At 38.2% G+C, this 15,350-nt stretch overlaps 1 protein-coding gene across 1 annotated transcript in view; it reads right to left on the bottom strand.

The window, feature by feature from the left end:
* LOC118736366 overlaps positions 1–15,350 on the bottom strand; it is a 443,387-nt gene that overhangs the window by 269,187 nt on the left and 158,850 nt on the right. The gene's annotated exons all lie outside the window — the stretch shown is intronic.

Below are 15,350 nucleotides of genomic sequence, written 5' to 3'. Positions count from 1 at the left end.
CGTATTTTTTGCAATTATTTATCAAACAAAGACGAAAATTATGGAATTATTATCCCATTTCTTACTGATGAAGTTGTTTTAGAAATCAAAACAACTGTGTCGACCAGCAGCCGGATTCTAACTTTCGCTATCGTTAAAATATGCTAAAATGCGAAAGCTAACATTTTATCCGATTTTTGGCTATCTCCGAAAATTTCGGTTCTGTCCTCCCTTTCGCTAAAAATAACTTAGCTTAAATTTTATTATTTTACCCGGCCGCAAGTGGCGCTGCATTTTAAGGGTGGTAAATAGTGAAAATGGAAGTATTTGATAGCAAAAAAAATACGACCTCAATTTGGATTACATTTCATCTCCTATGTTACAAAGACACTTGCGCCGATTTGCAAAGACTATTGATGAGCAGCCTTCGTAAAAAGGCAAATCATTGAGAGAATCTATGGATTGCAATTTCGAATTTTTTACTCAAGGTGAATAGAGCTTTGAACATTCTTTTCGTAAATTATTTTCAAAAACATTCGTATTCTTTTCAGGAAGTTACCAACGGTTTTTAGTAAATGTGTTACAATGCAGTATTTGCAGTCAGAATATAAATAATATTGGTGGACAATTTGGGAAAAATCTTAAGTGAAAATTAAGTGTTTTATAAAGACTAACTGCTTAAGGAATCTCTCCTCAAGGCATATCTGCGAGACATGTAGCAAATATTTTTTATTTTTTTTTGATTAAGAGACTTCGATAATATTTTTTTTAATCCCTAGATGAAACCATTTATGTACATATGACCATACTTATTTTATTTATGTAGCTCAACCCCTCCGGGTTGAGTATGGTAAGAAAATAACTTGTTTCAAAATCAGGCTATTTGGACATTGTTTTCGAGAACTACCTAACCACACATACTAATCATTTGAACATAAAAAAGTCTGTTTTACAAAAGCCAAGTCATGTTTTTTACATTATATTTACTGCCTTTACACTTTTTTTTAACGGTTTCCATCCTTTTACATTGAAATAATGCTATATTTTAGCTGCTATTAATTTCGCACAGAAAAAGTAATCATTTGACCGAATGTGCAATCGAAAGGATTTCCACCGAGATGATCTCGTTTTTCTTTAAGATTGGCCTTTAATTGAGCTTTGTTAATGTCTCCAATTCTACATAGGAGCCTTCGCTTTCGCTGGAGGAATTTAAAAGCATTTCTAGGTTTCTTATAAAAGCATAAACAGACGGCAGCGTTGATCCGGATCAACTCGTTAATTCGGAATTATCTCGGGAATTAACTGCAGTTGATCCGAATTAAGTCCGAATAACTCGGAACAAGGGAATATTCGATGACAACATTGACCGAAACTCAGGGAGCGTAGAATACAGTTAAAGGGCAAAACTAGCATGAACATATACCTTTTCATCGGTAATGCAGTCACCACATGGGCCTACGCAGATATGGGCTAAGGGGGCCGCAAGCCCCGCCCCCTAAATTCCAAAGTTTTATTGTAAGTTTCTTTCCATGAATTCATAATCAATTTCCAATGCAAAAAATGTATGCAGTAAATTAAAACTTTGGATGTGTTCACACCCATTCCGGTAGTTTTGGTAAACTGCTGGTTGATCCTCGACAATTTTTAATTTTATCAACTGTGAACTCCGTTTCAGATTAGTTTTGTTAGTCGGATAAACAGTCATTTATTTAAAAAAAGGTAAAATAATTATTATCTTTTAAAATTTTCTTTTAGTTTGTACTTGAATTTAGGTTTAGGTATGCTTAGAATTCACAGAGGTTTTGTAGAAAAACCAAAAATGAAATCATCCCTGCAAAAATTTATCGATTTACAGAAGACACTCGAAGACTATTGTTTAAATAAACAAGTCATTTGCTACAACAAACCGACATCAATTCTCATGTAAAACTTTAAGATTACCGCTAATTTCTTCATGATCCAATAATGGGATCTAAACCAAATTAGGATGGGACCACCTCCGAGGTACCACCTTTCCTTTAAAATGGAATTATCAAAATCGGTTATGCGGTAACATGTGGACATAAAAAAATATTCCGACGAATAGATAACCAACCTCCTCCGTTTTTTTGACATCGGTTAAAAATAATGAAAAAATTACGATTTTGGTGTAAAGACGAAGACGCATTTTATAATTTGCATGCAATTAAGGTAACTAACAAATTTGTATTTTAACTCTTCAATAAGTTCATAATAAACTTTATGCAATATAAATTTCTTTGTAGGGCTCGGTACAACTCAATTGCTATAATAACAAGTAATTTTTGAGCAAAAACCACAACCGACTTCAATTCTCATATAAAAATTTGGAAGGACCCTTAATTTCTTCATGATCTATTGACCGGATCTAAACCAAATTAGGATGGGACCTCCCCTGAGGCACCAGAAAAAGAATTTATAGAAATCAGTTAATGTGGTAACATACATAAACAAATTTCCGATGAATTGATAACCTCCTCCTTGTTTTGAAATCGGTTAAAAAGAGAAAAATTAATGAGGTAAATTATTATAAATTTTTAATAGATATTTTTTAACTTTTAATATTTTTATTAAGTTTTGTACCACGATTGTTTTATTAAGAAAAATTTAAATTAAATAAAAATAAACATAAAAATTTACATAAAAAAATCTCAGTCCCCCATTGAAATTTAATAAGAACTTATTTGAATTAATACGGTGACTGCATTACCGACGACAAGGTGGATCCATGCTAGTTTTGAATTTTCTTCATGTTCTACGCTCTATGAGCAAACAAAGCAGCCAACTACTTCATCCGCGGTAGCCGAGTAGTGAGGGCTGCGTACTACAAGCCTGCAAGTCCCTTTCAAAAACTAAGGAATTTATAATTGAACGAATAAAAAAATAAATAAATGAATATTGTACTAGCTGTGGGATTGGAACTTACGACCTCGCGAGTCTTAAATCCGCATTACTGTCTCTGTCAAATCACAATTTTGATCAGATCAATTGCGCCGTTAATCCGGATCAACGTTACTGTCTCTTTATGCTTTAAGACTTTTAGCAGTAATTGTTGAAGGCCCATCGTTGTTGCTTAATATACTACTAAACCGTTTAGCGCCTGAAGCTAAAAGCCGGTTATTGTCCGCATCCTGGTTAGATAAACTTAGAGCCATTTCAACAATATTAGAGCTGCCCATGTACACATTCGCATTCGAAAACATTCGTATCATTTGATGCGAATGCGAATGTCGAATTCGAATGTGTAAAATGATGCGATCCATTCGCATAACGAATACGAACGCAAATACATACTCCCCACTCCCCCTCATTCATCCGACATATAATCACATGTCAAACCAAAGCCTCAGAGTATACTGAGAACTTTTAACCTTTGTGTCAATACAAATTTTCCAAACGTCTTCCGAACACGAAACTTACCCGGGTATCTACACGTAGTTTTTACGTTAAGCATTGAAATGTAAATTTCTAAGTTTTTATTGCTACTAGTGTATTTTTTTCAACCTTCTATATACATACATATGTACAAACAAATATTATCACTGGGATGGGCATCCCTCGGAGTCGTTCAAATACGTTGCGAATGTAAAATTTTAGACATCCGCGGATGCGAATGCGGTCAAGTATTTTTAAGAAATAACCAGGTAAGTAAACTAAGTTATTTAGGTAAATAAAAAAATTTAAAATTTAGTAGTTTTCAATAATGTTTATTTTACTTAGTACGTGAATTTAAAAATTAAATTTTATTTAATAAAAAGTAATGTGAATTGCATCGGGGCTGCAAAAGTCGGATGTATCCTCATGTTCACTTGAAGAATCTAGCATAATGGTGAGATCGTTGTTTTAAATAGCGCATACAAACCAAACCAGATGTGTCAGGTTTTTCTGAAGCTTTTTTAAAAGAATTCTTCATTCTCATTCCTTTAGCAGTTTCAAAATTTGGGGAACTTGTAACGTCATCAGCGTTTTTCGATTTTAGTTTTTGTAATTCATTTTAATGGGTCTTCTGCGACTGGTTTGAAGAATTTGTGCTTATAGCGAGCTAGGTGGATATGGATATGGATAGCTGCCAGACGAATCGGATCGGATTTTTTATAATCATTTGAATTATTGGAATCACGAGTGATGAGGGTTTCAGATAGTTACGTAATTCTTACCTAATTAACGGTCGGACCTATAGCTTTTTAAATATTTCAGCATCGATTCTCTTTATAGCTAAATGTTGAAGATTTCTGCTGGAAATCCCTATTGTAGGAGCTTAATTTTTCACTTTAAATAGCAAAGAAGGGAGACGTGGGGGAGAGTTTTACCGCAGAGGCCTTTAGGCAAGGATCCAATGTACATATTTATCTATGAAAAAATATTGCCCGACAAGTAAACAAAATTACTGTTTTTAAAATTTTTCCTTAAAATAAATTCCCCAAAGAGCCACATTTGAACTGATTGAAACGAATATATCGTCACCTGAAATGCAAAAAGACGTAACAACACCATAACCGATGTGGGAGTTGAAATTCGATGAAATCCGTCATATCAATCAAAAACAGAATTTTGAATTTTTTATTAGTTACGACTTTTTGTATTTCAGCGACGATGTTTGTTACGTCTTTTTGCATTTCAGGTGACGATATGTAACATCAAGAGCAAATCACGACAGTTAGAGTTTTTTTTTTTAAGATTGGTCCAAAAAATCATAAAGAAAGAAATGCAGGTATTAAAAGAAGAGATAACAAAAAATATATATTATTAAAAGGACTATATGTTCTCTTTGACGTACATCAAAGGTCAAGTAGAAGTGGGAACTTGTATAACTGCTCGATTATATAGCTTGAGAAATAATAAGTTTAAAGACATTTTTATCAAAGTTGATAAATATGACATTTGACCAGTTTTGTTACACAAATACTCCAACGACCACAGGCAAAACATATTGGCTACAGTTTGTCATTTTGTTTGCCAGATATACGTTTTATCGGTGCACTTGCACAACAGTCGCATTCGCAAAAGCTCCGCATTGATTATTGCGAATGCGAAAGCGAATGCGAATGTTAAAATTAATGCGGAAGCTCGGCGGTTGCGAATGCGAATGCGAATATTCGCAACAACCCTGGTTCAACGAGAAATTGTTTTTCATTTTCTTTTATTGCAAGGGAAAAGTTGGGGAATACATATACAGACTAGCAAAATAGCCAGCGAACTCTGGCCTTACTATAACAGGACGAAGACACTAGACCAGCTTAATACACATATCAAGGGCAGAATTATTTAGAATTGTAGCAACCATTCCGGACCACTGGCCCATTTGCAAACATGCAGAGAGAAGGGGCTGCCATATAATAGAGCCTGCCGCAGCTGTCTACTAGAAAGCAGCGCAGAAAGTGTCCAGCATTTCCTTTGTGAATGCCCAGTTCTAAGGCTATTAGACAGAAAGAAGGTCCGAAAAAAACATTTTTTTTTCGGTGTTACAAAAGGTCGCGGCAAAAAATTGTCGTAGAAGAAAGTTATCAATGTTGGTTTGATCCCAGGACCTTTGGACGAGAATCCTGGGTTATGTTTATTCTTCGAACTTTTTAACAAAAATTCCGATAACAACTAAAAAATTCTGGCATAGTAAAATAAACATTAAATTTGACCAAATATTTTTTAAGGCCGTAATAAAGGAGTGCAATGGGGTATAGTCAATGCGCTGGGTATGCAGTTACAGTTGCATGGCTATACTCTATCCCGACTCTTGCGTCCTCGTTCGCGCACTCTGGGCAACGTGAGCAACCCATGTGCGAGATGCGGTAACCAATCCGAGTGGAGCCTTGGGTCACGGCAGAAAGAGAGGGAGCTTCGGTGGGGCCACTCTGACTTATTCGGTTTAAGGGCTCACTGAAGTCTGCAGCGTCTGTTCACCAGTAGGTGCGGCTGCAAGCGGGTGTCTGCTTTGAGCAAGCGGCTCGCTATATAAACGTGTATTTGGTTGCGAAACCACCCCCGTCCCAGCAATGGGTTGTGCGCTGGGCTTGGGACCCGCCACGTAAAAACCACTTCCAGTGAAGAAGCAAGGCAAAGCCTCGGATGAGACCCCCCCCTTATGATGACGACCACGGCAAACGTTTAAAGGACTACGATTTGAGGGCATGCACCTGGAATGTCCGGACCCTTAATGGGGAAGTAGCCTCTGCCCGGCTGGTTGATGTCCTCCTAAGGACAAAAGCTGACATCACCGCCATCCAAGAAATGCGATGGACGGGGCAAGGCAAACAATGTCTGGGGCCTTGCGACGTCTACTACAGCTGCCATGTAAAGGAGCGCAAATTCGGAGTTGGATTTGTGGTGGGAGAGACTCCGTCGCCGAGTACTGTCGTTCACCCCGGTGGACGAGCGTCTAGCCACAATCCGCATCAAAGCGAGATTCTTCAACATCTCGCTCATCTGCGCCCATGCCCCGACGGAAGAGAAGGATGAGGCTTCCAAGGATCTCTTCTATGAGCGCTTGGAGCGCACGTACGAGCGCTGCCCCCGCCATGATATCAAAATCGTGCTTGGCGACTTCAATGCCAGGGTGGGCAAAGAAGGGATCTTTGGAACCACCGTCGGAAAATTCAGCCTCCACGACGAAACGTCCGACAACGGATTGAGGCTGATCGACTTCGCCGGGGCCCGAAACATGGTAGTATGCAGTACTAGGTTCAAGCATAAAAAGATTCATCAAGCTACCTGGCTGTCTCCGGATCGAAAAACGAGAAACCAAATCGATCATATTGTGATAGACGGAAGGCACGCTTCCAGTGTTTTAGACGTACGCACACTCCGAGGCCCAAACATCGACTCGGAGCACTATCTTGTTGCAGCCAAGATACGCACCCGCCTCTGTGCAGCAAAAAATGTGCGCCCAAATATGCAAGGAAAGCTTAACGTCGAAAAGCTGCAATCACAACAGACAGCCAGCGCTTTCGCTACTCGACTCTCAGACCTGCTCTCAGAAAGCACTCTTCAACAAACCGACATATGCGAGCAGTGGAACCACATTTCCCGCTCATTAAGTACCGGCGCCGAAGAAGTAGTCGGATTTCAGCGAGCCCGAAAGAACAACTGGTACGATGAGGAGTGTCAGGAAGCTGCAGAGAAAAAAGATGCCGCCTACAGGGCCACGCTGCGATCGGGCGCAACGAGCGCTACGTATTTGCCGCAACAAGAAGAGAGTGGCAGAAATACGTGAGTGCGAAGAGCTTGAAATGCTGGCCGACAGGAGGAATGCCCGAAAATTTTACCAGAGATTTAGGCGACTTACGGAAGGTTTAAAGACCGGGGCGCACTCCTGTAAGAACAATAATGGCGACCTAGTAACTAATGTCCAGAGCGTACTTAAATTATGGAGGGAACACTTTTCCGCCCTACTAAATGGTAGCAGCACGGAAAGTTGTGGAGAAGAAGAACCCTAGCCCGCAGTCGATGATGACGGAGTCGACGTTCCACCGCCTTACTATGACGAGTTACGTATAGCAATAACGCGACTGAAAAACAACAAAGCCGCTGGAGCTGACAGCCTGCCAGCTGAGCTATTCAAGTACGGCGGCGAGGAGTTGATAAGGTGCATGCATCAACTCTTGTGCAGAATATGGTCAGATGAACGCATGCCCGACGACTGGAATTTAAGTGTGCTCTGCCCAATCCACAAGAAAGGTGACCCCGCCATTCGCGCCAACTACCGCGGGATCAGCCTTCTAAGCATAGGTTACAAGGTCTTATCGAGCGTATTGTGTGAAAGACTGAAGCCCACCGTCAATGAACTGATTGGGCCTTATCAGTGTGGCTTTAGACCTGGCAAATCCACCATAGACCAGGTATTCACAATACGCCAAATCTTGGAAAAGACCCGTGAGAAAAGGATCGACACTCACCACCTATTTGTCGACTTTAAAGCCGCTTTTGACAGCACTAAAAGGAGTTGCCTATACGCCGCTATGTCTGAATTTGGCATCCCCTCAAAACTCATACGGCTGTGGAAAAGACCTCTCCGAGCCGCTCGCCACAAAACGGGGTTTCAGACAGGGCGACTCCCTTTCGTGTGACTTCTTTAATCTGATGTTGGAGAAGATAATAAGAGCTGCAGAACTGAACCGCTCAGGAACAATTTACTACAAGAGCGTGGAATTGCTGGCTTATGCCGATGACATCGACATCATCGGTAACAAAAACCGCGAAGTCTGTTCTGCCTTTTCCAAGTTGGATAGGGAAGCAAAGCGCATGGGTCTGGTGGTAAACGAGGACAAGACGAAGTATCTCCTGTCATCAAACAAACAGTCAGCACATTCGCGCCTTGGCACCCACGTCACTGTTCACAGTTACAATTTCGAGAAAGTAGAGAATTTCGTTTACTTGGGAACTAGCATTAACACCGATAATAATGTCAGCATTGAAATCCAACGTAGAATCACTCTTGCCAACAAGTGCTACTTTGGACTGAGTAGGCAATTCAGGAGTAAAGTCCTCTCTCGACGTACGAAAACCACGCTCTATAAGTCACTCATCATGCTCGTGCTGGTATATGGCGCAGAAGCATGGAAAATGACAACATCCGATGAGGCGGCTCTTGGAGTGTTTGAGAGAAAGATTTTGCGGAAGATTTACGGTCCTTTACGCGTTGGCGACGGCGAGTACCGCAGACGATGGAACGATGAGCTGTATGAGCTTTACAACGATATGGACATAGTGCAGCGAATTAAAATACAGCGGCACCGCTGGCTTGGTCATGTCGTTCGAATGGACACCGACGCTCAGCTCTGAAAGTATTCAACTCGGAACCCGCTGGTGGTAGCAGAGGAAGAGGGAGGCCCCCACTGCGATGGAAAGATCAGGTGGAGAAGGACTTGGCTTCACTTGGCGTTTCCAATTGGCGTCAGTTGGCACAGAGGAGAAACGACTGGCGTGCTTTGCTGAACTCGGCCAAAATCGCTTAGGCGGTTACAGCGCCAAAAAAGTAGAAGAAGAAGAATAAAGGTCATTTCCTAATAACAAAACCCCTTATCCAAATTAAACCAATTTGGTATCAAGTGTAAGAGGACTGAAATAGCTTTCAAACAGAACAATCTAAACGAAGGTGGTAATAGGTGGTAATATATGTATTTATTTATATTTTAATACAAAAGAATTTCGTATACCTAAGCCAAGGTTTGATTTATGTTAAGGTTTTTAATTGAAATAGATTTTAATAGGTGGCATTCCTCGTTTGATATTTCAATTTGAAAGCAGTTTTAGTCCTCTTTCATTTGATACGAAATTTTTTTAATTTGGATAAACAGTTTGTTTATTATTAGGAAAGGGCCTTAAAAAATATTTGGCCAAGATTAACTGTTACTACTGGACTGAGTAAATAAAAGTCCGAGGTGACCGAGTATTTTATTTCAAATAAAATAAAAGTTCAAAAATAACTTTTTTCTAACGACTTTTTTATAAAAGTTATACAAGTCCGGGTCCCTGACAGAGTATTCGGAAGACCCATACAAACAAAGTTAGCAGATATGCCAGGATCTGCTATATATACGGTGACCATAAATATATTTTGAAAATGCAGGATTTTTTTCAAAAAATTTACCTACATATAATTGCGTAGTATAAAAATTACAAAAATATACTACATATATGCATTCCTCGTCATTTGAATAGCGCACCCCTTTTTTGATTTTCTACCATACAAAGTATGCTTGACACAATTTTTATATGGAAGAAAATGCGCAACACCGTCAACCCAAAAAAATTGTCGCCCCTATGTTGTATTTTTTTTTTTAATTTTCAAAAATTTTTTTAATGGGATGTAGACGTAGAATATGCTAAATTTTTATAAAAAGTTAATGAATATTAAACAAACAAAAGGAAAACTGTACCTACTAAGTATTAAAAGGATGCGCTATTCAAATTCCAATTCCAATTTTAAACTTTAAACATAAATCACATTTGCTTCATTGGTATTAATCTTTTAGTAATGAATATTTACAAAATTATAGTAAGGCATATTACATATTACTTTACACGAAATATGAACCTCTATAAAGCAAATTTTTTACGCAAACTTTGGGTCGTTGAACACGAAAAAATATCCATGGTTTCAAAGAAGTGTTTTCGAGATTTGTTCGAAAAACGTATTTTTAGTACTTTTTCAGTTATACCTCAATATCTCATGAAACGACCACAAAGTAATATATTTTTGTAAGAGGACTGTAGGTCGCTTATGTTGATTGGATAATTTTTTCATGAGATATTGACGAATAGGTCCGAAATGTGCCAAAAACACGTTTTTCGAAATAATTACGAAAACGCTTGTTTGAAAAGAAAATTGGCTTGGAAAATATTTTTTTTCTTAAGCGATTACCACAGTGTTATCGGTATATTTGATGCTGGTTTTCAATTTCTCGTCATCCATTGTCCATAACCGTACAATAGTTAGAACGCATTGACTAGTTGAACCTTCAAAACCAGCTTACCCTTATGTAGTTATCAATTAGTTATCGACACTGCTTTTATTTCGATTAGGAAAAGTTAATTTTAAAATATCGAAGAAAATGCGGGACAAAGGCAGGAAGTAGAATCTTATCTTTTCTTGAAACCAAGAAATTTTTCAGTTCAATGCAATTCGGTTTTAGATGTGGGCGGTCAACAGAAGATGCTCTACTGGAATTTTGTTCATTTATATACAGCGAACTAGACAATAAAAATAACTGTGCTGGTCTGTTTGTTGACATCACAAAAGCATTTGATATGGTTGATCACCAAATCTTATTAGACAAGTTATATTGCGCGGGCTTTCGTGGGTTTATGTATAATTGGTTCAAATGTTACTTGTCAGGAAGGGTGCAAAAAGTAAAGGTTGGGATTAGTTTGAGTAATCCTGTTACTATTAGCTTAGGAGTGCCTCAAGGATCTGTTTTAGGTCCGATACTATTTCTGGTTTATTTGAATTCCATATTCTCGCTCCCTTTCTATGGAAAAGTTACAGCCTTCGCAGACGACCTTGCTATTGCCTATGGTTCCTCGAACTATTTGGATCTTATAGCAGGAGTCAATAAGGACGTACATTTGCTCCGGGGGGTGGTTTTCTGCTCATAAGCTTATTGTCAGTAAAAAAACCAAGATCATGTATTTCAGTCTAATTCCAAAAATCTCACCCGATATTGACATTGTATTTCATGCCTCTAACTGCAAGCGCTTTGAACTGAATAGTTTCTTGTGCTCCACTAAATCTTTTAATTCTGAAACAGACTGTTGTCCTGAGTGCTTTTTAATTGAAAAAGTAAGCGACTTTCAATACCTTGGTGTTTCTGTCGACCAAACCTTAAGTTGGTCTACGCACATTTCTCGTTTGAAATCCTACTTGCGGTCTACTGTTCGATATTTTTATGGTCTACGAAAGATTTGTTCTAACTCTACGCTTAAGACTCTCTACTACACCTTGGTTCACTCTAAGCTTCAATACGGCATAACCTGCTGGGGCGGTGCATCTTTCAATAAAATCCAGCAACTTTTAACAATACAGAAATGCATCATAAGAAAAATATGTAATGTAAATCGTTTGCACCACACCATGGAGCTATTTAGTGTTCTGGGAATTCTGCCTATAAAACATCTGTACTTCTACAAATGTTTAAAGGTATTTTTCATTCGCTGTGGCTATTTACACAGCCAAGTCTCTGACACTTATAACTTGCGGAAAAACTTGCACGGCTTTGTGGCTGTTCAAATTTCTCGTACTACACACTTCAAAAACTTCTACACTATTGTTTCTTGTAAAGCTTTCAATGCGTTACCTGCGTATATTCGTGCTATTAGAAATTTGCCTAAATTTTTATCAAAAGTAAAATTGTTTCTTTTAGAGCTTTCACACGACGATATCAAAAGTTTCCTGAGTTCTGCGACTTAAAAACTTTAAAATTTAAGTATATGCAATTGTTGTTAAATATTATTAATATTATTTTTTCTATAAAATTATCTTAACGTTATCACTGTTGGTTATATATCTTCACCCCATACACACTCTCTTCATTTCCATAATTTTTATCTTTTGAGATGGCATCCAATACAAAAACTTAATGTTTTTAAGGAATGCCTTACTTTTTCTTACATTAGTTTAGCGATACTAAGTATTTTAAGTTACTAATGTACTTATATGTTGATTTTGTAAGAAGAAAGAATAAATATATTATTATTATTATTATTACTTGGAAAAAATCAGTACATTTTGGGGGTTTTCTGTTTTGAAAAACTACGCAGGACTGACCTTTAAATAACAGTACGGTCCTGCAAAAAACAGAACGGATGGTCACCGTAGCTATATATGATATCGACAAATTCATTAGGGAATGGTGTTAATAGCGCAAAACGCGCTAATTGTATCATAGTAAGTAAGTTACATTGAAGCACTATAACCAACCAACCAACCATGCACATACCCCCGGGTATGTACGTGTTACGTATAGGTTGAAAATTTTAAAATCACTTGCCACGCACTCAACAGCAACAAATAAAGTGTTTTTTTTGCAATTTATAGCTATCTAATATGTATTCAGATACCTGGAGGTTGAGTTCTTAAAAGTAATAGGAAAAATGTATATGTGTTTTTCAAAACCACAAAACATACCCGGGTATATCGTATTGACACAAAGGTTAAATTAAAATGGAAGGTTTGTGCAGTGGAGTAACTATACCATCTGAGGCCCGTGGAAAATTCTTGGGATGGGGCCTCCTAGTACACATCGTAACGTTTTAATTTAATTTTAATAAAACTCTTAAGTAGCTTTCTGTTCGACAAAAGAATCTATAAAACCATCAAAATTTAAAGATATAGCCATAGAATTTTCAATAGACAGAATAGTCAAGTTACGTAGCCTGTCTTGTTCCATAGAGTTTTTGAAATAGGTTTTCATTAATGCTAGCTTCGAAAATAATAGTTCAGCACTAGCTATAGCCACACAAATTGGAACAAATAAAATCAATGCAGTACATACTTCAGCAAAGCAGGATGACATAAAATAAAATATACAGCAGCGGTAAAAATAATAGCAGTAAAATTCAAAATAATATTATATGCAACTCCTGTATATTTATTTATTTTTAAAAATTTTTTATTTTTATCCTTCTATAAAAGAAACCAAAGAAATACAAATTTCACAAATTGCATAAAGTTCACAAACATTAATCAAACTTCCAAACAACTTTTCATGAAAATTTCAAACTTTTTATTCAAAATGTTTAGAAAATTTTAGAATGCCGTTTTGTGGCCCGTTATTACCGTTGATTTTGTGGAATTTTTTTTTGTCGAGGGTGTTCAGCGTTTTCTTCCATTTAGCGTATGAACAAAATCTATTTTAAAACGGAAGAAAATGTGCAACACCCTCGAAAAAAATTATGTAATAAAAAGTTTGAAATTTTGAGGAAAATGTTCTAAAGTTTGATTCGCCTTTAGCCATATATGTAATACTCCTATATTGGCAGTAAGAGCTAGTACCGTCCGAAAACACTACAGTACAGATATATCAATAAACACGTACGAAAGAAAAGGAACGCATACGTTTATAAATAAACATGTACACAACACATATACAAAACCGGCACTCAAGTACACAATACATTGACAAAAACGGTACTAGACTGTCTCGCTTTGATTTCGGAATGCTTACACATTGAGAAGATAGCTTACTGCCAATATAGAAGTATTACATATATGCCTTTAGCTGACACACATTAATTGATTTTAAGGACTTAAAAAAACTATAACTTTAAGTACTTAGTTTTGTGAAAAATGTAAGGTTATTTCCGAGCTCGTGGTCTCCTGAGCCGGGCCTTCTCGGCCAGCCATACCGCCTTATAGTTACGCCTCTGAAGTCATGTGACTTAGCGTTCCTTAGTTACAGCTGTTTAAATTTTTAAGACCGTGGGATACTCCTCACGTCCTATTACAAACTTATGTATGGATACTTTACTTTGACCATCTTTCATAGGTCTGTAGTGATGCCAAATTTCAAAGGCATATGACTTACGGTTCCGTAGTTATTGCTGATTAAAAATATCACCTCTATGGGATGTGCCACGCCCCTTGTACAAACTCATTCATATATACCTCACTATAAGCGCCTACCATGGGTGTGTCTTCATATAAAATTTCAAAGTCATGTGACGTATGATTCCGAAGTTATAGCTGATTGAAAATTGCACGCCTGTAGGGGCGTGGCGCACCCTTCTACAAAATTATATCTACTTTACTATAGCATTGTCATTAGCTTTTGTTTACAAAAACGGACCTGCCTAATGTGCCAAATAAATGCACCTATCGTGCGCAACAACAATACGCCGGGCCAAACTAAATAAACAAATATACGCACGAAAGGGATGGAAACAAAACAAAACCTTACCAAACCAATAGGTTTCGAACCCATTCTCACTATCGCTAGCTACCGAGGATATCTTTAACCCTTCTGTACGTCTCGGCTCAGGGTGCAGGACGCTAAAAAGGAGGAAGCCTGCCGACAATAATAACGCCTGAACACAGACTAACAAAAAGAACACGATGCTTATCGGCGGTCGGTGGGCGTTCCGATTGCAGGGGTGCTCCTTGGGAATATGGTTCCCAAATCCGGTGCCGACCTCACTACGCCTCGACTGGCGCCGCTTCTTGAAAATGTTTCTCTTGCACTACTGCAACCTAAGTGCCTCGCCTTGCAATTAATAGATTTTTACACTCGCGCTCGCAATAAAGATGTTGCCTTTCTCAAAGATCGCTTAGAACTGCCACGACCCGCAGTTGCGAGCCAGGCCACAACCTACGCACCAGTACGCAAACCGTTGAAGTGTCACCGCCGGTATTATTGGTGCCCGATCAATTGGCGCCGGCTCGATTATTCTAGAAGCTAATTGGGTGCTTTAACGGTAGCTACTACGGCGCACACAAACAACACCATGGACTTGGCAATGCCATCATACGGTGGACAACAAAAGTGGGTGCATCAGCGTACAGTAAAAACTCGGAATGCTTAAAACAGGCTACAACGACATTAATAAACAGAAGAAACAGTATTGCACCTAGGATGCTACCCTAGGTACCCCAGAAGTGGCCTCAAAGGCACATGATCTCTTATTCTCGATTTCAGCAAAAGAAAATTTATTGGATAGGTATGATCTAACTCATTTGAGAAGTCGGTGTAGACTACGTCTATTTGACGTCCCTTCTTAAACGATAAGATGTTAAACTGAGAAAAAAGCTATATTTGTGACAGTTAAGCGACCGCAAACAAAACCATGCTGGCACGGATCAATGCATCCTTTGATAGCAAAAAACAGTTGTTATTTGACCACTTTCTCGAAAAGTTTGGATATAG

Source organism: Rhagoletis pomonella, unplaced genomic scaffold, assembly GCF_013731165.1.
Source record: "Rhagoletis pomonella isolate Grant_MI unplaced genomic scaffold, Rhpom_1.0 Rhpom_scaffold_00003, whole genome shotgun sequence".
Taxonomy (NCBI): domain Eukaryota; kingdom Metazoa; phylum Arthropoda; class Insecta; order Diptera; family Tephritidae; genus Rhagoletis; species Rhagoletis pomonella.
Note: the sequence above shows the minus strand (reverse complement) of the source record. Positions and strands in the feature narration are given on the sequence as shown.